Consider the following 25,507-nt stretch of genomic DNA (forward strand, 5'->3'; position numbering starts at 1 on the left):
TAAATGCTTTGTTTGTGGCTCGACTGACCACGTGAAAGGAGATCCCAGATGTAAAGGTAAACCTTCAGGGGTCCAGCTTGTCTCCTTAGCCTTCGCTCCAGAGGAGGAAGTCCAAATGGCAAGAGGATACTTTCTACTGCTAGCTGATGAACCCATTGGAGTCTCAGCCAGCGTTTCTTTAGTATCTCTGGGGTTGTGGGAACAACATAATTTAGATGTCTATAATTCTATCCCCGATAATACTAAAGAGTATTATAAGGACAGTGTCCAGGTGAATGGTCAGGAGACTCCTGCCATTAGGGACACTGGGGCTAGCATAACTGTGGTGGATAAATCGTTTTTTCAGGCTGAGGATGTTGCTAAGGCACTCAAACGCCTCACCAAGTTAGCTGGAGGGCCTGTGCAGATGCTTCCCCAATTACCAGTTCTCATCCAGTGTAACGACATGACTGTGAAGATACCTGTCAGCATACAGAGTGAGGTACCAGGACGCGTACTGTTGGGTAACGATTTGAAAACTCTCGGAGTTGTATCACACACCCCCAGACCTCCTAGTAAACGGTTACAGGTACTAACCAGACCCCCAAGAGAGAGGACCATGCGCGGTACTCTCCAGGAGATGATGAAGAAAGAAATCACTCCTGCGCCACTGGAATTGTCGGCAGCTGTCTCGAAGAAATCAGAAGCGAAAGGGAAACCTAAAACTTCTACCCCGAAACCAGCAGCCAGCATTTCAGTGCAGCCAACAAGGACTTCCTCTCGGTTGTCCAAAGTTACACCCGTAACTCCACCTCCAGCCGAGGCTGAGAGGGAGGTACAACCCTGTGTGGTAGAATTAGACTCTGAGGAAGAGCTAATGGAAGGCCAGGAACTCATTGGAGATCTGGATCCTGTTGACCATCCTGAGCTGCAGTCTTTACTGGCAGAAGGTGGACCCAGCAGGGCAGACTTCAGTAAGGGACAGAGAGAATGTCCAACTCTGGAAGGTCTTCGCCACCAGGCAGAAGCTCAGGCTGAAGGGCAAGAGCCTGGGAAATACAGGTTGCACTGGGAAGATGGCCTCTTCTACAGTGAACTGACCGAGTCTGCACCTGGAGACTACAAGCGACTTGTAGTACCCCAAGAGAACAGACCACAGTTCTTGCAGTTAGCCCACGAGATTCCTTTGGCTGGTCACTTGAGTTTCAAGAAGACTAAGGAAAGGCTCTCTCTCTACTTCTATTGGCCGAAGATGGGGGCTGAAGTGGAAAAACACTGCAGGAGCTGCCACACCTGCCAGACCTCTGGTAAGGTTGGCTCCAAGAATGTGGCCCCTTTAGTGCCTCTCCCAGTTGTGGGAGTACCATTTGAGAGAGTAGGGATTGACATTGTTGGTCCCCTTGATCCTCCAACCTCCTCAGGCAACAGGTTTATACTTGTTGTAGTAGACCATGCTACGAGGTATCCTGAGGCAATTCCTATGAGGACTGTTACAGCTCTGGCTGTGGCTAAGGCCCTCCTTGGTATTTTTACTAGGGTCGGGTTTCCTAAGGAAGTAATCTCTGACAGGGGGTCAAACTTTATGTCCCACTCCATGAAAGCCATGTGGAAAACCTGTGGAGTTACTTTCAAGTTCTCAACAGCTTAACACCCACAAACAAACCAATGGGTTGGTTGAACGGTTCAACCAAACCATGAAGAGCATGATAGGTGCTTTAGAGGAACCCCTTAAGCGTAAGTGGGACCTTCTACTGCCATGCCTTCTCTTTGCTTATAGAGAAGTCCCTCAGGAGGGAGTAGGTTATTCTCCCTTCGAGCTTCTCTATGGTCATCCCGTCAGAGGTCCATTGGCCCTGATTAAGGAGGGGTTGGAGAGTGCTCCTCCCCCAAGCCAGTCAGAGTGACTGACTACGTGATAGGTCTCCGGAGGAGAATGTCGCACATGATGACGGAAGCAAGCGATAACTTGAAAGCTGGACAAGCATTGGTCAAGCACTGGCACGATCAAAAGGCTAACATGGTTGAGTTCGCTCAAGACCAGCTCGTTCTCGTTATGATCCCAACAAGGCAGAGGGCCTTGCAAGACAAATGGATGGGACCCTTCAGAGTTGTGGGTAAACTCGGAGAGGTCAACTATCTGGTGGACTTGGGCAATCCCAAGGAGTATTCCACACCAACCGACTCAAAGTGTATGTCTCACGACCTGATGTAGGAGCGTTGCTTCTAGCATCATCCGAGGAAGAAGAAGAGAGTGAAGCTCTTCCTGATCTCCTCAGAGGCTTACCTTTGGACGAAAAAGTTGAAGGAGTAAATCTCTCTTCAAATCTGACACCCGAGCAACAAGAAGAGTGCAAATCTATGTTGAATCAGTTTGCCTCTCTGTTCTCGCTTTCACCAGACTTGACCCCTTGGGGCCAGCATGACATACTCACTGGTGACTGTCTGCTAGACAAAAGCAGAGGATACCGAATGTCAGAAAACGTACGAACCCACATCAAAGGTGAGGTCAACAAGATGCTTGATCTCGGGGTAATAGAGCCCTCTACTAGTCCATGGTCTAGCCCATTTGTGTTAGTACCAAAGGCCGGATCTAAAGAGCTTAGATTCTGCGTGGATTATAGAGCTCTTAATGCAGTCACCAAGACTGATGCCCACCCTTTGCCAAGAACAGATGAGTTGGTGGACAAACTTGGCGCAGCCAAGTTCCTCAGCACATTTGACTTGACGTCAGGCTATTGGCAAATAGCCCTGACAGACCATGCCAAGGAGAAAACTGCATTTTCTACCCCCGTTGGCTTATACCAGTTTAAGGTAATGCCTTTCAGATTAAAGAATGCACCTGCTACGTTTCAACGGATGGTAAACCAGGTTCTGAATGGGATGGAGGACTTCTGCATGGCATACTTGGATGACATCGCAGTGTTCAGCAATTCCTGGGAAGAACATGTAACCCACCTGAGAGATGTTTTGCAGGCTCTTGGACGAGCCAATCTGACCATAAAGGCGAGTAAATGCCAAATTGGACAGAGTAAGGTAGTCTATCTTGGACATGAGGTAGGAGGTGGAGAAATACCCAAGTGAGAGCCTTCCTAGGCCTCACTGGGTATTACAGGAATTTCATCGAGAACTATGGGACCATAGCCTCTCCACTGAATGTCATCTCCTCACCCAAATTTCCTAAAAAGGTTAGATGGAACGAGGAGTGCAATCAGGCTTTTGAAAACCTGAAAAAGGCTCTTTGCCAAGCCCCAGTACTCAGAGCTCCTGATTATCGCCAACACTTCATTGTGCAGACAGATGCTTCAAATGTAGGAATAGGTGCCGTACTCAGTCAACGGGATGGGAAAGGTAGGGAGCACCCCGTTTGCTTCATCAGCCGCAAGCTGAAGGATCCTGAAACAAGGTGGGCAACAATCGAAAGAGAGTGCTTTGCTATCGTGTGGGCTCTGAAGAAGTTTAGGCCGTACTTGTATGGTTCTACTTTTGTCATTCAGACTGATCACCAACCCTTGAGATGGTTAATGCAAATGAAAGGGGAAAACCCAAAACTATTGAGATGGTCGATCTGCCTGCAAGGGTTTGATTTCACCATTGAGCACAGGTCAGGGTGTCACCACCAAAATGCTGATGGTCTCTCTAGGATGTATGTCATCGACTAGAGGTATGAGATTCATCCAGGAGTGGATTAAATCCTCCTGTCCCTTAGTCTGGGGAGGGCGAGTGTTAGGGAGAATTATCTGTTTAGGCTGAATTTCCTAACCTAGTGAGTCCCCCAGCAGCTTTGCTGGATTTCTGGAGTTTGTTTTTTTCCATCCTGCCAAGAGTGAGACTCTTTTTCTCCCACTCTTGGACATGAATGTGTGTAATTCCTTTGAATGTCAATGTGTTCTATCGGCTATGGGGTCTTTTACTCCATAGGGTCTCATATGTTTTTCTATGTGTGTTACACCGCACCCTTTGTGCCGTAACAGGGGGGCGTCCCAGCGGACCTCCATCATAGACTCCATACCCGGGGACTGACTACTGTCTCCCCGGGCATGTAAAGTCATCATTGGCTTTACTAGACCTAAATTTACTAACAGAACTAGTACAAACCATCCTATTGTGGACGTACTAGTAGGGGTAATTCGATTACTCCTGGGTCTGTTATTCGAGGGGGCACTGTCCCGTCCCCCCTTGTCGAGTTTTCGCTGGTGGCAGTGGAAACTACTTGTTATATTCGACCCCGACTATAACCCTATGGGATTCTTCCCATTGTTGGAGATTGATATTTTTTCTCGTTAATCTCTAACATACCACAGGTTTACTTATCTTAAATAAGTCTATCGGATGGTATTTTCTGCCAGTACTCGGTTTTTAAAATGGCGTCTGTGTTTGTCTCTGTGACTCCTAAACCAAAGGTTGAGCCCTTTGTTCCACTTTTGGCGGGCTTCTGTACAGAGACCCTCCAAAGTGCTGCCATTCTGTCTGGGTTACCACAGGGGTGTGGGAGGGGGTTTAGGCACCCTGGACCGAGTTGCCTTGCCAACTCTGGTCGCACTCTGGTTTGATTGGCCCAAGTGGTGAGCCTCCCCGCTCACCACTTAGCGTGTTTTGAGTGACAGCTAGGCTGAATGAATGGGTGTTTTCTGCATAAAAGCAGGGCTTTTGGGACTGGATCTTCAGAAGTCGCCACAGGACCTAAGAATCCGACGAGGGTAAAGCTGAGCCGACCTGCAACGACGACACCTCCGATGGAGCCCTGCTGAACCGACTCACCACTTCCCGACGACAGAGGAGATCTCCCTGCCGGAGAGTCTCTTCCCCTGTCTGGTGGGAACAACCAGTCACCTGTGCTTTTTCTTCGCTTCAGGACGCAGTGGTCGAATTGCCCGTGCAGAGCACCTCGGCAACCGGATAGCCACTACCCCTTTACCGCGACCAAAAGGTGGTGCCTTGTGACGGAGCACTCCGCGGCTGGTCTCTTCCCTGGTGGTGCAATGATCTTCAACTTTCCTTCGACGACGAGATCATCTCTTCTCATGGCAAAGACCCGACGTGCATCCACCACCAGGAACAACTGCCCACGCCGGAGCTGTCTCTCCACAAACAAGGTACCGTGTCCGCCTGGCTTCCCTTTCTGCCGAATCGAGTGAGGTGTCTTAATCCTCGCCTTTCCATTAGGTCGCCTCCAAGCTTTCTTTAACGTGTTATTTTGAACTGGTCCAATCTTTCCATAACAATTTTGCGATTAAGACTCAAAGCGCATTTCCACTGAGACACTTTTTGGGACATATCGCCTTGCCTCTCTCCGAGTGGGCCTGGCCTCTGAACTTTGTGATCTGCAGTAGACTTTGCCTTACTTGCCTTGCATTTGTCCGAAAAGTATTGATACCGAGTTGACTTCATAACCTGCCTTATTTTTCTCTCCCGTCCTAACGACTACTAGAATACCATCTAGGTTAAAGCATACACCTCTGTCTGCAAATAAGTGATGCTGGTGATCCTAGACTTGTTAAACTATTGTTAGGGGGATTGATCTTTTTCTTCGTATAGTGATTGTGATTGAAGTTGTTTGCCGTATTAGTGCCAGAGTGTTTTCCATAGATGTGTTGTTATAAATAAATACCTTTATGTCTTTACACCAAAGCCTTGTTGCGTGTTTGCTTGTCTTACTGTGTAGAATTGCCCTATGTTGTATACTCCACATAATGCCTGACTCTTCTTGAGGGAAGTCTGACTGCTCAGCCACAGCTACCAAGTGAATCTGTGTGGTACAGACTGCTACCAAGTGGGTTTACTGCCAAACACCTGTAGTCCTAAATCTTTTGCAGTGGTCCCAGAGGGAACTGCACAGGTTTCCGCCTAACACTGGTGGCAGCGGTGGGATTTGTATCGAGTATACAGTTTATAGTGCTTTTCGACACTTTAGGATAACTAACCACAAAGCTTAGCACTAAAAAGCAACTTTCAAAAACATGTCTACTATGGAAGCTTACAGTCAAGAATCCTTGTCAGGTGAAAATACTGAGGGTTTACGAGCTCTCTGTAGGCAAGAGAATCTTTCTGTAAGAGGCAAGAAGTTAGAACTGATAGCGAGATTGCTGGAAAACCAAAGTCTGGGTACTGGTTCAGAGGAACCAACTTCTCCAGCAAATGTAGATAACAGTGATGGTGTTGACCTACGTCATAACTCTGATGATAGTGATGAAGGGGCTGACGAGGAAGGAGAGGCTAACGAAACTGTCTCCCCTACCCCTCTGTCTGCCTTACCAGCTGTACCTACTGGGCCTATAACAGGTCCCACACTAAGTCCTCAAGTCCTTGAACTAGAAAAAATGAAAACAGACTTGGAATTCAGAAGGATTACTGCTCAAACTGAACAGAAACACCAAGAAATGCGGCAAATTCTTAGGCTCCGAGAAATGGAGCTCAAGCATGAGTTAGAAATGAAAAAGTTGTCTGTCGAAACTGCTTCTGTCTCTGGCTCTTCTAGAAGCTCAAGTCCCAAAAGACCCCGGATGCCGAAGGAATGAATTGGTATGTATGAACCAAAGTTGGATGTATTAGATTGGCTGAGTTTGTTTGAGTACAATCATGGGCTCCAGAACATCACAGGTAACGAGTTGCTTACCTGGTTGTTCTCTAGGCTTCACCCTGTTGCAACTGATGTGGTAATGGAGTTGGGGGAGGAGGATAGGAAAGAGTACGAAAGTGTGAAACTAGCTTTGATAGCTAGATTTTGGAATACCCCTTCCCAGTATCTTAAGAGGTTTAGAACCCTCAAAAAGCATGATGGTACCCCTTGGGCTACCTGGGTGAGTGAAGGGTTGAAAAACTTAGAGGGATGGATTAAGGGTTACAAAGTGAACACTTATGAGGGTATGAAGAATCTTTTTATGTTGGAGTCTATTTATGATGCCTGTTCTCCTGAGCTCAGACAGCACTTGGCTGATTCGAAGGAATTGGATTCCCGGAAGCTAGCTAAGGCTGCTGACTTATGGGTTGCCAACAGGGCTACTCATAAGGATTATGGGGCAACTCAGAAGAAGGATGAGGAAAAACAGCCTAAAAAAGACTCAAAAGAGAATTCGAATAACTCAAATTCCAAAGAGGGCCCCAAACAAAACCAGAAGGGTAAGCCACAAGGAAAACCGCAGCAGAATAGTGTGTCTTCTGGTGCCAAACCGGAAGGAGGCCAGAACAAGCCACCATTCCAGAAAGCATATGGTAAATGCTTTGTTTGTGGCTCGACTGACCACGTGAAAGGAGATCCCAGATGTAAGGGTAAACCTTCAGGGGTCCAGCTTGTCTCCTTAGCCTTCGCTCCAGAGGAGGAAGTCCAAATGGCAAGAGGAAACTTTCTACTGCTAGCTGATGAACCCATTGGAGTCTCAGCCAGCGTTTCTTTAGTATCTCTGGGGTTGTGGGAACAACAGAATTTAGATGTCTATAATTCTATCCCCGATAATACTAAAGAGTATTATAAGGACAGTGTCCAGGTGAATGGTCAGGAGACTCCTGCCATTAGGGACACTGGGGCCAGCATAACTGTGGTGGATACATCGTTTTTTCAGGTTGAGGATGTTGCTAAGGCACCCAAACGCCTCACCAAGTTAGCTGGAGGGCCTGTGCAGATGCTTCCCCAATTACCAGTTCTCATCCAGTGTAACGACATGACTGTGAAGATACCTGTCAGCATACAGAGTGAGGTACCAGGACGCGTACTGTTGGGTAACGATTTGAAAACTCTCTGAGTTGTATCACACACCCCCAGACCTCCTAGTAAACGGTTACAGGTGCTAACCAGACCCGCAAGAGAGAGGACCATGCACGGTACTCTCCAGGAGATGATGAAGAAAGAAATCACTCCTGCGCCACTGGAATCGTCGGCAGCTGTCTCGAAGAAATCAGAAGCGAAAGGGAAACCTAAAACTTCTACCTCGAAACCAGCAGCCAGCATTTCAGTGCAGCCAACAAGGACTTCCTCGCGGTTGTCCAAAGTTACACCCGTAACTCCACCTCCAGCCGAGGCTGAGAGGGAGGTACAACCCTGTGTGGTAGAATTAGACTCTGAGGAAGAGCTAATGGAAGGCCAGGAACTCATTGGAGATCTGGATCCTGTTGACCATCCTGAGCTGCAGTCTTTACTGGCAGAAGGTGGACCCAGCAGGGCAGACTTTAGTAAGTGACAGAGAGCATGTCCAACTCTGGAAGGTCTTCGCCACCAGGCAGAAGCTCAGGTTGAAGGGCAAGAGCCTGGGAAATACAGGTTGCACTGGGAAGATGGCCTCTTCTACAGTGAACTGACCGAGTCTGCACCTGGAGACTACAAGCGACTTGTAGTACCCCAAGAGAACAGACCACAGTTCTTGCAGTTAGCCCACGAGATTCCTTTGGCTGGTCACTTGAGTTTCAAGAAGACTAAGGAAAGGCTCTCTCTCTATTTCTATTGGCTGAAGATGGGGGCTGAAGTGGAAAAACACTGCAGGAGCTGCCACACCTGCCAGACCTCTGGTAAGGTTGGCTCCAAGAATGTGGCACCTTTAGTGCCTCTCCCAGTTGTGGGAGTCCCATTTGAGAGAGTAGGGATTGACATTGTTGGTCCCCTTGATCCTCCAACCTCCTCAGGCAACAGGTTTATACTTGTTGTAGTAGACCATGCTACTAGGTATCCTGAGGCAATTCCTATGAGGACTGTTAAAGCTCCGGCTGTGGCTAAGGCCCTCCTTGGTATTTTTACTAGGGTCGGGTTTCCTAAGGAAGTAATCTCTGACAGGGGGTCAAACTTTATGTCCCACTACATGAAAGCCATGTGGAAAACCTGTGGAGTTACTTACAAGTTCTCATCAGCTTACCACCCACAAACCAATGGGTTGGTTGAACGGTTCAACCAAACCATGAAGAGCATGATAGGTGCTTTAGAGGAACCCCTTAAGCGTAAGTGGGACCTTCTACTGCCATGCCTTCTCTTTGCTTATAGAGCAATCCCTCAGGAGGGAGTAGGTTACTCTCCCTTCGAGCTTCTCTATGGTCATCCCGTCAGAGGTCCATTGGCCCTGATTAAGGAGGGGTTGGAGAGTGCTCCTTCCCCCAAGCCAGTCAGAGTGACTGACTACGTGATAGGTCTCCGGAGGAAAATGTCGCACATGATGACGGAAGCAAGCGATAACTTGAAAGCTGGACAAGCATTGGTCAAGCACTGGCACGATCAAAAGGCTAACATGGTTGAGTTCGCTCAAGACCAGCTCGTTCTCGTTATGATCCAAACAAGGCAGAGGGCCTTGCAAGACAAATGGATGGGACCCTTCAGAGTTGCAGGTAAACTCGGAGAGGTCAACTATCTGGTGGACTTGGACAATCCCAAGGAGGCTCCAACAGTATTCCACACCAACCGACTCAAAGCGTATGTCTCACGACCTGATGTAGGAGCGTTGCTTCTAGCATCATCCGAGGAAGAAGAAGAGAGTGAAGCTCTTCCGGATCTCCTCAGAGGCTTACCTTTGGACGAAAAAGTTGAAGGAGTAAATCTCTCTTCAAATCTGACACCCGAGCAACAAGAAGAGTGCAAATCTATGTTGAATCAGTTTGCCTCTCTGTTCTCGCTTTCACCAGACTTGACCCCTTGGGGCCAGCATGACATACTCACTGGTGACTGTCTGCCAGTCAAAAGCAGAGGATACCGAATGTCAGAAAATGTACAAACCCACATCAAAGGTGAGGTCAACAAGATGCTTGATCTTGGGGTAATAGAGCCCTCTACTAGTCCATGGTCTAGCCCAGTTGTGTTAGTACCAAAGGCCGGATCTAAAGAGCTTAGATTCTGTGTGGATTATGAGCTCTCAATGCAGTCACCAAGACTGATGCCCACCCTTTGCCAAGAACAGATGAGTTGGTGGACAAATTTGGCGCAGCCAAGTTCCTCAGCACATTTGACTTGACGTCAGGCTATTGGCAAATAGCCCTGACAGACCATGCCAAGGAGAAAACTGCATTTTCTACCCCCGTTGGCTTATACCAGTTTAAGGTAATGCCTTTCGGATTGAAGAATGCACCTGCTACGTTTCAACGGATGGTAAACCAGGTTCTGAATGGGATGGAGGACTTCTGCATGGCATACTTGGATGACATCGCAGTGTTCAGCAATTCCTGGGAAGAACATGTAACCCACCTGAGAGATGTTTTGCAGGCTCTTGGATGAGCCAATCTGACCATAAAGGCGAGTAAATGCCAAATTGGACAGAGTAAGGTAGTCTATCTTGGACATGAGGTAGGAGGTGGAGAAATACCCAAGTGAGAGCCTTCCTAGGCCTCACTGGGTATTACAGGAATTTCATCGAGAACTATGGGACCATAGCCTCTCCACTGAATGTCATCTCCTCACCCAAATTTCCTAAAAAGGTTAGATGGAACGAGGAGTACAATCAGGCTTTTGAAAACCTGGAAAAGGCTCTTTGCCAAGCCCCAGTACTCAGAGCTCCTGATTATCGCCAACACTTCATTGTGCAGACAGATGCTTCAAATGTAGGAATAGGTGCCGTACTCAGTCAACTGGATGTGAAAGGTAGGGAGCACCCCGTTTGCTTCATCAGCCGCAAGCTAAAGGATCCTGAAACAAGGTGGGCAACAATCGAAAGAGAGTGCTTTGCTATCGTGTGGGCTCTGAAGAAGTTTAGGCCGTACTTGTATGGTTCTACTTTTGTCATTCAGACTGATCACCAACCCTTGAGATGGTTAATGCAAATGAAAGGGGAAAACCCAAAACTATTGAGATGGTCGATCTGCCTGCAAGGGTTTGATTTCACCATTGAGCACAGGTCAGGGTGTCACCACCAAAATGCTGATGGTCTCTCTAGGATGTATGTCATCGACTAGAGGTATGAGATTCATCCAGGAGTGGATTAAATCCTCCTGTCCCTTAGTCTGGGGGGGGCGAGTGTTAGGGAGAATTCTCTGTTTAGGCTGAATTTCCTAACCTAGTGAGTCCCCCAGCAGCTTTGCTGGATTTCTGGAGTTTGTTTTTTTCCATCCTGCCAAGAGTGAGACTCTTTTTCTCCCACTCTTGGACATGAATGTGTGTAATTCCTTTGAATGTCAATGTGTTCTATGGGCTATGGGGTCTTTTACTCCATAGGGCCTCATATGTTTTTCTATGTGTGTTACACCGCACCCTTCGTGCCGTAACACGGGGGCGTCCTAGCGGACCTCCATCATAGACTCCATACCCGGGGACTGACTACTGTCTCCCTGGGCATGTAAAGTCACCATTGGCTTTACTAGAACTAAATTTACTAACAGAACTAGTACAAACCATCCTATTGTGGACGTACTAGTAGGGGTAATTCCATTACTCCTGGGTCTGTTATTCGAGGGGCCAATGTCCCGTCCCCCCTCGTCGAGTTTTGGCTGGTGGCAGTGGAAACTACTTGTTATATTCGACCCCGAATATAACCCTATGGGTTTCTTCCCATTGTTGGAGATTGATACTTTTTCTCGTTAATCTCTAACATACCACCGGTTTACTTATCTTAAATAAGTCTATCGGATGGTATTTTCTGCCAGAACTCGGTTTTTAAAATGGCGTCTGTGTTTGTCTCTGTGACTCCTAAACCAAAGGTTGAGCCATTTGTTCCACTTTTGGCGGGCTTCTGTACAGAGACCGACCCTCCAAAGCAGTGGCGGCTGGTGAGTTTGAAAGTTGGTGGGGCGTAAATTTCCCAGGGCGAATTTAGTAGCGAGCGCGCGCAGCGTGCGAGCCCACCCACCCAAGGGGGGTGCGTGGGGGTTCTCCCCCCGTGAAAATTTTGGAAAAATGGCCTACAAAATGTGCAATTTACTGTCCAAAAAACCCACCGAAATATGAAAAAAAGCATTCGGTTTTACATATTAATGGTGGTACACTATTCTTACGTGTGCAAGTGTGATGGTGTATTTTACAGCAGCTTGTATTGAGAATAGCTGGTACTATGGTGTATGCATAAAGAAATTCATTATATAGTCAGTAATGATGGAAACATGTTTGTCATGCTGTTACTGGCATTCACATGCGCTACATGTATATGTAGATGGAATCATGTTGTCATTGTTAGGTTTGCTCTTCAATAACACATAAGTATAATTAGTCGGTATTAGACACAGATAGCGTCTGCAATTATACACAACTCTGCTGTACTTATCATCGACCAGTACAGTTGAGTATAATTGCCGATGTTATCTATGCACGCTTTAACACACATGCCCATTAGCAAATGTGACACCAGCCACACAGTACGTATTGCAGCTTGTTTGGCAAATGAGTACTTATGGAAGAAATTAGGCAAGTTTGTTCTGTTAATACTGTTCTAAAAAAAAAACATTGTTTAGAATGTGGGGAGATTTTTCTGACTGCATGACACAAACCCAATCCCTCCCAAGCACTGTGGGAGCAATGGTGAAGATTAGAAAGAAGGTATTCTGATGTTTGAAAGACTGGAATTTTACAGCAGTAAAACAAATGACTGTATACCATTCAACTGGAAGATACCAGGACATCATGAGGTAAGTGGGAACCACCAATCCTATCCTTCGGAAAACAGTTTCCAAATGTACAGGTTTGCTTCCGTTGAACCATAAGCAGGCCTTTTTTGCATTATATGTATGACTTTCCATTTTCACATGCCACCTTCTCAGCTAGTCATAGATGCCATTCTGTAGTCTGTACTGTTCATCAGATTTTCCCCCACCTCATTGATCCCCACAAACATGGGCTTCTTTTCAAAAAGAATTTAAACAAGATAGCTGTGTGCCTTCTTTACTACAGATGAACACAAACAGAGTTGGAGTGCCCTGAGCACCAAACCCTACACAAGACTTATGCTAGCTCACCTTGTTCTGGAGAATGGTCACTGCAATGAACTCCTTTGCAGGCTATGGGAAATCCAAATCCCGGAAGGTGCACTGTGGAGGTTGAAGTCTGATGTTTTTAGTTGCACAATTGCCCTGAACTGATTTGTTCATGTAAGGTGTTGCTGATGGTCTGTAAAGAGAAAGCGAGAGACTGATCTGAGAAAAGGCAACATAGGCTTAGAGCAGTATTAAAATGGTTTGCACACATGAATGAGAGAGAGTTAACTGCTTGTAACATTGAAGCTGCACCAGAATAATCATTAGTACAATGTGTAAAGAAAGTACCAGTAACTACCACCATGTGCCAGTCATCAGTTGTATAACGCTGCAATATATACATTTTTGTAATGTTTTCGTTCTGGGGCTTTAAAAGTGTGCTTTGCGGAGCTCACATTATTACGAAATTAATTTTCTGCAGCCCTTCAGGCACCCGATTTATAAGCACTCTGCGTGTCCTTCGCTGAAGTCCTGTAAAAACAGCATTGGCAAAGCCACTGAGATCCTGTTCAAACACAAGCATTGACAAAGCCAACATTTTGGCCTTGTGCATACGGTGTAAGCTTCTGCCAGGCACTGCTATTAGATCATGATGCCCAGGATCTTGCACCATGTTTCTTGCTTCTACAACAACGGGTAGTTAATTCTGCTACAGCTGTGCCTGGCAAGTGTAGCTGTGCTACAGCTGTGCCTGGCCACAACAAGGGATGAAGGGGTGAAGGTAGACAGATGAAGCACAACACAAGGCAGTGAGCCGAGGTCAAAGGGGAAGGTGGGTAAACAGCAAGACAGCTGGGTCAAGTACCAAGAAGGTGGGTAAACAGCAAGAAGAAGAAGCACAGGCTGACAGTTAAATACCAGGGGTGCAGATAAGCAAGAACACGTTTAGTGGAATCCCTCGGCCTACAAACCGCGCATGTGCACAGGAGGCAGCCAGGCACAGTGCGGGATTCGGAAGAGGGTTTTAGCTTTTGGAACTCCCCCACCACCTGATCCTCCATTTGCAAACTGCAAAGGTATTTTGTTCAACATGATGTTTCAGCGTCCCCTGTCTACAGCTGAGACAAATTGTCTGAGGCATTCTGGGGTGCTTAGATTATACTGGAGACAGAGAGAAAGTGGTTGGGTGTTAAGAGATGCTCACTATCCCTGGACAGGCAGCCATGGGGAGCTGAAACACTGAATGACCACTGAAAAGCTATTTAGCACTTTGGTGACAAAACCGGAGTGAAAAGGCTGAGGTGGCAGCCTGAGGGCACCAGCAAAGGCAGCCTGGAACATGTGTGCTGTAAAGCGTGCATTTCATGTCCTGATTTAAAGAAGATGCCGAGGTCTCACAGCACTGCCAACACGGGGGCAGCTGCTCAGGGGCCCCACTGAGGCTCAGAGCACATTTCAAATGAAAAGGTTGCAATGACCTGATGCTGTCCATCTCCCCCGCCCACCATGTGCTTGATCTTGTACAGTGCCCAGCAGCTTTCTAGCCAAGTCCACACTCCATAAATACATTACAGGACATACAGATGAACAACGGGGTCTTTGGATGGACTTGGAATATGGGAGCCGGTAGAGGGCAGGGGGTCTGCAGGTGCAGGGCCAGCATCGTCTGATGGCACTTCCCAGATAAAAGCCCCAAATACCCCCCAAACAGGTAATCATGGTGCCTTTCAAGCAGAGTCCACTCCCCCGCCCTCGATCCCTGTCTGTTCTTATCTTCAAATCTGTTTCAACCCCACAGAAAACGTTGCAGTTTTCACTGTTGTTTTGCATGGGATTCGTATAGTGCCCCTCTGCCATTCACCCAGTCTCATGGGTGGCACTGTCTCCAGGGACAGGCTGCTCAAATATCCAACAATAGGCTTTTTTTTCCTATTCCTTTATCTGTGTATTCTTGTAAAAGGCTTGTGCCATGGTGGATCACTTTTGAGTGACAGCTGTGAAGGGAGTAGTTGGTTCGACAGACAGGATCCATTTGCCGGGTGTATACAGTTTGTGTTTTCCGCCCTTGTGAACTTTAAGATATCCAGTTCCAGGCAGATGTGCAGCAGTAGGAAAGTCCACAAGAATAATCAGCCGCGGCCCGCGACCACGTATCTGCTATTTGTGCCGTTTTATATTTTCAGCATTTATTTTCGGAAAATGCCGAAAATATAAAACGGCACAATTAGCAGATGCATGGTCGCGGCCCGCGGCTGCCTGAGTGGGCAGCAGCAGCGCACGGCCAGTGCCTGCCCTGGGCCTTGCGCACCGGTCCGGCATGGGGCACGGACCGGGGTTAAAACAAATAGGCCCAGGGCAGCGGCCCTCGCCTTGGTGGTAGCGGGCCGGGCGGCCCGCTACCACCAAGGCTCGCAGCTCGGCAGCAACACTGAACGACGTGTAGGCCAAGGCCTACACGTCGTTCAGTGTTGACTGGGCCTGGGGCCGTGGTGGACCACATAGTTTGGGCCCGGGGAGGGGAGTGTAAGTAACACTCCCGAGTCCCCGGTCCCAAACAGAAAGAAAAAGTAAAACAAACATGGGGATGGCCGATGGCCGGATCATGGTACTTACCGCGGCGCCGCTGCATCAGCACTCGTGTTTGGTGTGCACCGTGTGCTGTTCACTCGACGTCGGAAGAAAAGAAAGAGAAACAGACGTGTGAAGGCGGCGCAGGCGCACGTACACACCCTGCGCCGCCAGTGAGTCATCATAGATACAGTAATGTCATTGGCTGTTTGCCAGCCAATGACATTACTGTATCCATGGCAGGGGAGGGAATCTGAATTTAAGTGCGCTGTTTACGCACATTTTATACTGGCGGGGCCAGCCCTGAAGCGCCCCGCCAGGCTTCCAATTAAAGGGGCTACGTAGAGTGCGTGGGGCTAGGAGCTCCACGCACTCTACTATGGAAAAAAATAAACTAAATTGGGACGCGCCCCGCTGTTAAAGCCGGGCCCGGCCCTGCTACATGATTACCTTGCCTCAGCGCCCCCGCGCTGTTGGCAAAGGAAATGCAGGCATTTTCTAAGCTAAAAGAGATTCAATCGGAGAAGTTCTCTGATTGAATCTCTTTTAGCTTCCTCTTTCTTTTCTGGGGGGGCGGCGCCCGGCCGGCCCATGATAGCAGCCGCCACTGCTCCAAAGTGGTGCCATTCTGTCTGGGTTACCACAGGGGTGTGGGAGGGGGTTTAGGCACCCTGGACCGAGTTGCCTTGCCAACTCTGGTCGCACTCTGGTTTGATTGGCCCAAGTGGTGAGCCTCCCCGCTCACCACTTAGCGTGTTTTGAGTGACAGCTAGGCTGAATGAAAGGGGGTTTTCTGCATAAAAGCAGGGCTTTTGGGACTGGATCTTCAGAAGTCGCCACAGGACCTAAGAATCCGACGAGGGTAAAGCTGAGCCGACCTGCAACGACGACACCTCCGGTGGAGCCCTGCTGAACCGATTCACCACTTCCCGACGACAGAGGAGATCTCCCTGCCGGAGAGTCTCTTCCCCTGACTGGTGGGAACAACCAGTCACCTTTGCTTTTTCTTCGCTCCAGGACGCAGTGGTCGAATTGCCCGTGCAGAGCACCTCGGCAACCGGATAGCCACTACCCCTGTATTGCGACCAAAAGGTGGTGCCGAATGTCAGAAAATGTACAAACCCACATCAAAGGTGAGGTCAACAAGATGCTTGATCTTGGGGTAATAGAGCCCTCTACTAGTCCATGGTCTAGCCCAGTTGTGTTAGTACCAAAGGCCGGATCTAAAGAGCTTAGATTCTGTGTGGATTATAGAGCTCTCAATGCAGTCACCAAGACTGATGCCCACTCTTTGCCAAGAACAGATGAGTTGGTGGACAAACTTGGCGCAGCCAAGTTCCTCAGCACATTTGACTTGACGTCAGGCTATTGGCAAATAGCCCTGACAGACCATGCCAAGGAGAAAACTGCATTTTCTACCCCCGTTGGCTTATACCAGTTTAAGGTAATGCCTTTCGGATTGAAGAATGCACCTGCTACGTTTCAACGGATGGTAAACCAGGTTCTGAATGGGATGGAGGACTTCTGCATGGCATACTTGGATGACATCGCAGTGTTCAGCAATTCCTGGGAAGAACATGTAACCCACCTGAGAGATGTTTTGCAGGCTCTTGGACGAGCCAATCTGACCATAAAGGCGAGTAAATGCCAAATTGGACAGAGTAAGGTAGTCTATCTTGGACATGAGGTAGGAGCTGGAGAAATACCCAAGTGAGAGCCTTCCTAGGCCTCACTGGGTATTACAGGAATTTCATCGAGAACTATGGGACCATAGCCTCTCCACTGAATGTCATCTCCTCACCCAAATTTCCTAAAAAGGTTAGATGGAACGAGGAGTGCAATCAGGCTTTTGAAAACCTGAAAAAGGCTCTTTGCCAAGCCCCAGTACTCAGAGCTCCTGATTATCGCCAACACTTCATTGTGCAGACAGATGCTTCAAATGTAGGAATAGGTGCCGTACTCAGTCAACTGGATGTGAAAGGTAGGGAGCACCCCGTTTGCTTCATCAGCCGCAAGCTAAAGGATCCTGAAACAAGGTGGGCAACAATCGAAAGAGAGTGCTTTGCTATCGTGTGGGCTCTGAAGAAGTTTAGGCCGTACTTGTATGGTTCTACTTTTGTCATTCAGACTGATCACCAACCCTTGAGATGGTTAATGCAAATGAAAGGGGAAAACCCAAAACTATTGAGATGGTCGATCTGCCTGCAAGGGTTTGATTTCACCATTGAGCACAGGTCAGGGTGTCACCACCAAAATGCTGATGGTCTCTCTAGGATGTATGTCATCGACTAGAGGTATGAGATTCATCCAGGAGTGGATTAAATCCTCCTGTCCCTTAGTCTGGGGGGGGGCGAGTGTTAGGGAGAATTCCCTGTTTAGGCTGAATTTCCTAACCTAGTGAGTACCCCAGCAGCTTTGCTGGATTTCTGGAGTTTGTTTTTTTCCATCCTGCCAAGAGTGAGACTCTTTTTCTCCCACTCTTGGACATGAATGTGTGTAATTCCTTTGAATGTCAATGTGTTCTATGGGCTATGGGGTCTTTTACTCCATAGGGCCTCATATGTTTTTCTATGTGTGTTACACCGCACCCTTCGTGCCGTAACACGGGGGCGTCCTAGCGGACCTCCATCATAGACTCCATACCCGGGGACTGACTACTGTCTCCCTGGGCATGTAAAGTCACCATTGGCTTTACTAGAACTAAATTTACTAACAGAACTAGTACAAACCATCCTATTGTGGACGTACTAGTAGGGGTAATTCCATTACTCCTGGGTCTGTTATTCGAGGGGCCAATGTCCCGTCCCCCCTCGTCGAGTTTTGGCTGGTGGCAGTGGAAACTACTTGTTATATTCGACCCCGATTATAACCCTATGGGTTTCTTCCCATTGTTGGAGATTGATACTTTTTCTCGTTAATCTCTAACATACCACCGGTTTACTTATCTTAAATAAGTCTATCGGATGGTATTTTCTGCCAGAACTCGGTTTTTAAAATGGCGTCTGTGTTTGTCTCTGTGACTCCTAAACCAAAGGTTGAGCCCTTTGTTCCAGTTTTGGCGGGCTTCTGTACAGAGACCGACCCTCCAAAGCAGTGGCGGCTGGTGAGTTTGAAAGTTGGTGGAGCGTAAATTTCCCAGGGCGAATTTAGTAGCGAGCGCGCGCAGCGCGCTTGCCCACCCACCCAAGGGGGGTGCGGGGGGGTTCTCCCCCCGTGAAAATTTTGGAAAAATGGCCTACAAAATGTGCAATTTACTGTCCAAAAAACCCACCGAAATATGAAAAAAAGCATTCGGTTTTACATATTAATGGTGGTACACTATTCTTACGTGTGCAAGTGTGATGGTGTATTTTACAGCAGCTTGTATTGAGAATAGCTGGTACTATGGTGTATGCATAAAGAAATTCATTATATAGTCAGTAATGATGGAAACATGTTTGTCATGCTGTTACTGGCATTCACATGCGCTACATGTATATGTAGATGGAATCATGTTGTCATTGTTAGGTTTGCTCTTCAATAACACATAAGTATAATTAGTCGGTACTAGACACAGATAGCGTCTGCAATTATACACAACTCTGCTGTACTTATCATCGACCAGTACAGTTGAGTATAATTGCCGATGTTATCTATGCACGCTTTAACACACATGCCCATTAGCAAATGTGACACCAGCCACACAGTACGTATTGCAGCTTGTTTGGCAAATGAGTACTTATGGAAGAAATTAGGCAAGTTTGTTCTGTTAATACTATTCTAAAAAAAAAACATTGTTTAGAATGTGGGGAGATTTTTCTGACTGCATGACACAACCCCAATCCCTCCCAAGCACTGTGGGAGCAATGGTGAAGATTAGAAAGAAGGTATTCTGATGTTTGAAAGACTGGAATTTTACAGCAGTAAAACAAATGACTGTATACCATTCAACTGGAAGATACCAGGACATCATGAGGTAAGTGGGAACCACCAATCCTATCCTTCGGAAAACAGTTTCCAAATGTACAGGTTTGCTTCCGTTGAACCATAAGCAGGCCTTTTTTGCATTATATGTATGACTTTCCATTTTCACATGCCACCTTCTCAGCTAGTCATAGATGCCATTCTGTAGTCTGTACTGTTCATCAGATTTTCCCCCACCTCATTGATCCCCACAAACATGGGCTTCTTTTCAAAAAGAATTTAAACAAGATAGCTGTGTGCCTTCTTTACTACAGATGAACACAAACAGAGTTGGAGTGCCCTGAGCACCAAACCCTACACAAGACTTATGCTAGCTCACCTTGTTCTGGAGAATGGTCACTGCAATGAACTCCTTCGCAGGCTATGGGAAATCCAAATCCCGGAAGGTGCACTGTGGAGGTTGAAGTCTGATGTTTTTAGTTGCACAATTGCCCTGAACTGATTTGTTCATGTAAGGTGTTGCTGATGGTCTGTAAAGAGAAAGCGAGAGACTGATCTGAGAAAAGGCAACATAGGCTTAGAGCAGTATTAAAATGGTTTTCACACATGAATGAGAGAGAGTTAACTGCTTGTAACATTGAAGCGGCACCAGAATAATCATTAGTACAATGTGTAAAGAAAGTACCAGTAACTACCACCATGTGCCAGTCATCAGTTGTATAACGCTGCAATATATACATTTTTGTAATGTTTTCGTTCTGGGGCTTTAAAAGTGTGCTTTGCGGAGCTCACATTATTACAAAATTAATTTGCTGCAGCCCTTCAGGCACCCGATTTATAAGCACTCTGCATGTCCTTCGCTGAAGTCCTGTAAAAACAGCATTGGCAAAGCCACTGAGATCCTGTTCAAACACAAGCATTGACAAAGCCAACATTTTGGCCTTGTGCATACGGTGTAAGCTTCTGCCAGGCACTGCTATTAGATCATGATGCCCAGGATCTTGCACCATGTTTCTTGCTTCTACAACAACGGGTAGTTAATTCTGCTACAGCTGTGCCTGGCAAGTGTAGCTGTGCTACAGCTGTGCCTGGCCACAACAAGGGATGAAGGGGTGAAGGTAGACAGATGAAGCACAACACAAGGCAGTGAGCCGAGGTCAAAGGGGAAGGTGGGTAAACAGCAAGACAGCTGGGTCAAGTACCAAGAAGGTGGGTAAACAGCAAGAAGAAGAAGCACAGGCTGACAGTTAAATACCAGGGGTGCAGATAAGCAAGAACACGTTTAGTGGAATCCCTCGGCCTACAAACCGCGCATGTGCACAGGAGGCAGCCAGGCACAGTGCGGGATTCGGAAGAGGGTTTTAGCTTTTGGAACTCCCCCACCACCTGATCCTCCATTTGCAAACTGCAAAGGTATTTTGTTCAACATGATGTTTCAGCGTCCCCTGTCTACAGCTGAGACAAATTGTCTGAGGCATTCTGGGGTGCTTAGATTATACTGGAGACAGAGAGAAAGTGGTTGGGTGTTAAGAGATGCTCACTATCCCTGGACAGGCAGCCATGGGGAGCTGAAACACTGAATGACCACTGAAAAGCTATTTAGCACTTTGGTGACAAAACCGGAGTGAAAAGGCTGAGGTGGCAGCCTGAGGGCACCAGCAAAGGCAGCCTGGAACATGTGTGCTGTAAAGCGTGCATTTCATGTCCTGATTTAAAGAAGATGCCGAGGTCTCACAGCACTGCCAACACGGGGGCAGCTGCTCAGGGGCCCCACTGAGGCTCAGAGCCCATTTCAAATGAAAAGGTTGCAATGACCTGATGCTGTCCATCTCCCCCGCCCACCATGTGCTTGATCTTGTACAGTGCCCAGCAGCTTTCTAGCCAAGTCCACACTCCATAAATACATTACAGGACATACAGATGAACAACGGGGTCTTTGGATGGACTTGGAATATGGGAGCCGGTAGAGGGCAGGGGGTCTGCAGGTGCAGGGCCAGCATCGTCTGATGGCACTTCCCAGATAAAAGCCACAAATACCCCCCAAACAGGTAATCATGGTGCCTTTCAAGCAGAGTCCACTCCCCCGCCCTCGATCCCTGTCTGTTCTTATCTTCAAATCTGTTTCAACCCCACAGAAAACGTTGCAGTTTTCACTGTTGTTTTGCATGGGATTCGTATAGTGCCCCTCTGCCATTCACCCAGTCTCATGGGTGGCACTGTCTCCAGGGACAGGCTGCTCAAATATCCAACAATAGGCTTTTTTTTCCTATTCCTTTATCTGTGTATTCTTGTAAAAGGCTTGTGCCATGGTGGATCACTTTTGAGTGACAGCTGTGAAGGGAGTAGTTGGTTCGACAGACAGGATCCATTTGCCGGGTGTATACAGTTTGTGTTTTCCGCCCTTGTGAACTTTAAGATATCCAGTTCCAGGCAGATGTGCAGCAGTAGGAAAGTCCACAAGCATAATCAGCCGCGGCCCGCGACCACGTATCTGCTATTTGTGCCGTTTTATATTTTCAGCATTTATTTTCGGAAAATGCCGAAAATATAAAACGGCACAATTAGCAGATGCATGGTCGCGGCCCGCGGCTGCCTGAGTGGGCAGCAGCAGCGCACGGCCAGTGCCTGCCCTGGGCCTTGCGCACCGGTCCGGCATGGGGCACGGACCGGGGTTAAAACAAATAGGCCCAGGGCAGCGGCCCTCGCCTTGGTGGTAGCGGGCCGGGCGGCCCGCTACCACCAAGGCTCGCAGCTCGGCAGCAACACTGAACGACGTGTAGGCCAAGGCCTACACGTCGTTCAGTGTTGACTGGGCCTGGGGCCGTGGTGGACCACATAGTTTGGGCCCGGGGAGGGGAGTGTAAGTAACACTCCCGAGTCCCCGGTCCCAAACAGAAAGAAAAAGTAAAACAAACATGGGGATGGCCGATGGCCGGATCATGGTACTTACCGCGGCGCCGCTGCATCAGCACTCGTGTTTGGTGTGCACCGTGTGCTGTTCACTCGACGTCGGAAGAAAAGAAAGAGAAACAGACGTTTGAAGGCGGCGCAGGCGCACGTACACACCCTGCGCCGCCAGTGAGTCATCATAGATACAGTAATGTCATTGGCTGTTTGCCAGCCAATGACATTACTGTATCCATGGCAGGGGAGGGAATCTGAATTTAAGTGCGCTGTTTACGCACATTTTATACTGGCGGGGCCAGCCCTGAAGCGCCCCGCCAGGCTTCCAATTAAAGGGGCTACGTAGAGTGCGTGGGGCTAGGAGCTCCACGCACTCTACTATGGAAAAAAATAAACTAAATTGGGACGCGCCCCGCTGTTAAAGCCTGGCCCGGCCCTGATACATGATTACCTTGCCTCAGCGCCCCCGCGCTGTTGGCAAAGGAAATGCAGGCATTTTCTAAGCTAAAAGAGATTCAATCGGAGAAGTTCTCTGATTGAATCTCTTTTAGCTTCCTCTTTCTTTTCTGGGGGGGCGGCGCCCGGCCGGCCCATGATAGCAGCCGCCACTGCTCCAAAGTGGTGCCATTCTGTCTGGGTTACCACAGGGGTGTGGGAGGGGGTTTAGGCACCCTGGACCGAGTTGCCTTGCCAACTCTGGTCGCACTCTGGTTTGATTGGCCCAAGTGGTGAGCCTCCCCGCTCACCACTTAGCGTGTTTTGAGTGACAGCTAGGCTGAATGAAAGGGGGTTTTCTGCATAAAAGCAGGGCTTTTGGGACTGGATCTTCAGAAGTCGCCACAGGACCTAAGAATCCGACGAGGGTAAAGCTGAGCCGACCTGCAACGACGACACCTCCGGTGGAGCCCTGCTGAACCGATTCACCACTTCCCGACGACAGAGGAGATCTCCCTGCCGGAGAGTCTCTTCCCCTGACTGTGGGAACAACCAGTCACCTTTGCTTTTTCTTCGCTCCAGGACGCAGTGGTCGAATTGCCCGTGCAGAGCACCTCGGCAACCGGATAGCCACTACCCCTGTATTGCGACCAAAAGGTGGTGCCGAATGTCAGAAAATGTACAAACCCACATCAAAGGTGAGGTCAACAAGATGCTTGATCTTGGGGTAATAGAGCCCTCTACTAGTCCATGGTCTAGCCCAGTTGTGTTAGTACCAAAGGCCGGACCTAAAGAGCTTAGATTCTGTGTGGATTATAGAGCTCTCAATGCAGTCACCAAGACTGATGCCCACCCTTTGCCAAGAACAGATGAGTTGGTGGACAAACTTGGCGCAGCCAAGTTCCTCAGCACATTTGACTTGACGTCAGGCTATTGGCAAATAGCCCTGACAGACCATGCCAAGGAGAAAACTGCATTTTCTACCCCCGTTGGCTTATACCAGTTTAAGGTAATGCCTTTCGGATTGAAGAATGCACCTGCTACGTTTCAACGGATGGTAAACCAGGTTCTGAATGGGATGGAGGACTTCTGCATGGCATACTTGGATGACATCGCAGTGTTCAGCAATTCCTGGGAAGAACATGTAACCCACCTGAGAGATGTTTTGCAGGCTCTTGGACGAGCCAATCTGACCATAAAGGCGAGTAAATGCCAAATTGGACAGAGTAAGGTAGTCTATCTTGGACATGAGGTAGGAGGTGGAGAAATACCCAAGTGAGAGCCTTCCTAGGCCTCACTGGGTATTACAGGAATTTCATCGAGAACTATGGGACCATAGCCTCTCCACTGAATGTCATCTCCTCACCCAAATTTCCTAAAAAGGTTAGATGGAACGAGGAGTGCAATCAGGCTTTTGAAAACCTGAAAAAGGCTCTTTGCCAAGCCCCAGTACTCAGAGCTCCTGATTATCGCCAACACTTCATTGTGCAGACAGATGCTTCAAATGTAGGAATAGGTGCCGTACTCAGTCAACTGGATGTGAAAGGTAGGGAGCACCCCGTTTGCTTCATCAGCCGCAAGCTAAAGGATCCTGAAACAAGGTGGGCAACAATCGAAAGAGAGTGCTTTGCTATCGTGTGGGCTCTGAAGAAGTTTAGGCCGTACTTGTATGGTTCTACTTTTGTCATTCAGACTGATCACCAACCCTTGAGATGGTTAATGCAAATGAAAGGGGAAAACCCAAAACTATTGAGATGGTCGATCTGCCTGCAAGGGTTTGATTTCACCATTGAGCACAGGTCAGGGTGTCACCACCAAAATGCTGATGGTCTCTCTAGGATGTATGTCATCGACTAGAGGTATGAGATTCATCCAGGAGTGGATTAAATCCTCCTGTCCCTTAGTCTGGGGGGGGGGGCGAGTGTTAGGGAGAATTCTCTGTTTAGGCTGAATTTCCTAACCTAGTGAGTCCCCCAGCAGCTTTGCTGGATTTCTGGAGTTTGTTTTTTTCCATCCTGCCAAGAGTGAGACTCTTTTTCTCCCACTCTTGGACATGAATGTGTGTAATTCCTTTGAATGTCAATGTGTTCTATGGGCTATGGGGTCTTTTACTCCATAGGGCCTCATATGTTTTTCTATGTGTGTTACACCGCACCCTTCGTGCCGTAACACGGGGGCGTCCTAGCGGACCTCCATCATAGACTCCATACCCGGGGACTGACTACTGTCTCCCTGGGCATGTAAAGTCACCATTGGCTTTACTAGAACTAAATTTACTAACAGAACTAGTACAAACCATCCTATTGTGGACGTACTAGTAGGGGTAATTCCATTACTCCTGGGTCTGTTATTCGAGGGGCCAATGTCCCGTCCCCCCTCGTCGAGTTTTGGCTGGTGGCAGTGGAAACTACTTGTTATATTCGACCCCGAATATAACCCTATGGGTTTCTTCCCATTGTTGGAGATTGATACTTTTTCTCGTTAATCTCTAACATACCACCGGTTTACTTATCTTAAATAAGTCTATCGGATGGTATTTTCTGCCAGAACTCGGTTTTTAAAATGGCGTCTGTGTTTGTCTCTGTGACTCCTAAACCAAAGGTTGAGCCCTTTGTTCCACTTTTGGCGGGCTTCTGTACAGAGACCGACCCTCCAAAGCAGTGGCGGCTGGTGAGTTTGAAAGTTGGTGGGGCGTAAATTTCCCATGGGGAATTTAGTAGCGAGCGCGCGCAGCGCGCGAGCCCACCCACCCAAGGGGGGTGCGGGGGGGTTCTCCCCCCGTGAAAATTTTGGAAAAATGGCCTACAAAATGTGCAATTTACTGTCCAAAAAACCCACCGAAATATGAAAAAAAGCATTCGGTTTTACATATTAATGGTGGTACACTATTCTTACGTGTGCAAGTGTGATGGTGTAT

The sequence above is a fragment of the Ambystoma mexicanum genome, chromosome 6p, assembly GCF_040938575.1.
Source record: "Ambystoma mexicanum isolate Mex_15411 chromosome 6p, UKY_AmexF1_1, whole genome shotgun sequence".
Classification (NCBI taxonomy): domain Eukaryota; kingdom Metazoa; phylum Chordata; class Amphibia; order Caudata; family Ambystomatidae; genus Ambystoma; species Ambystoma mexicanum.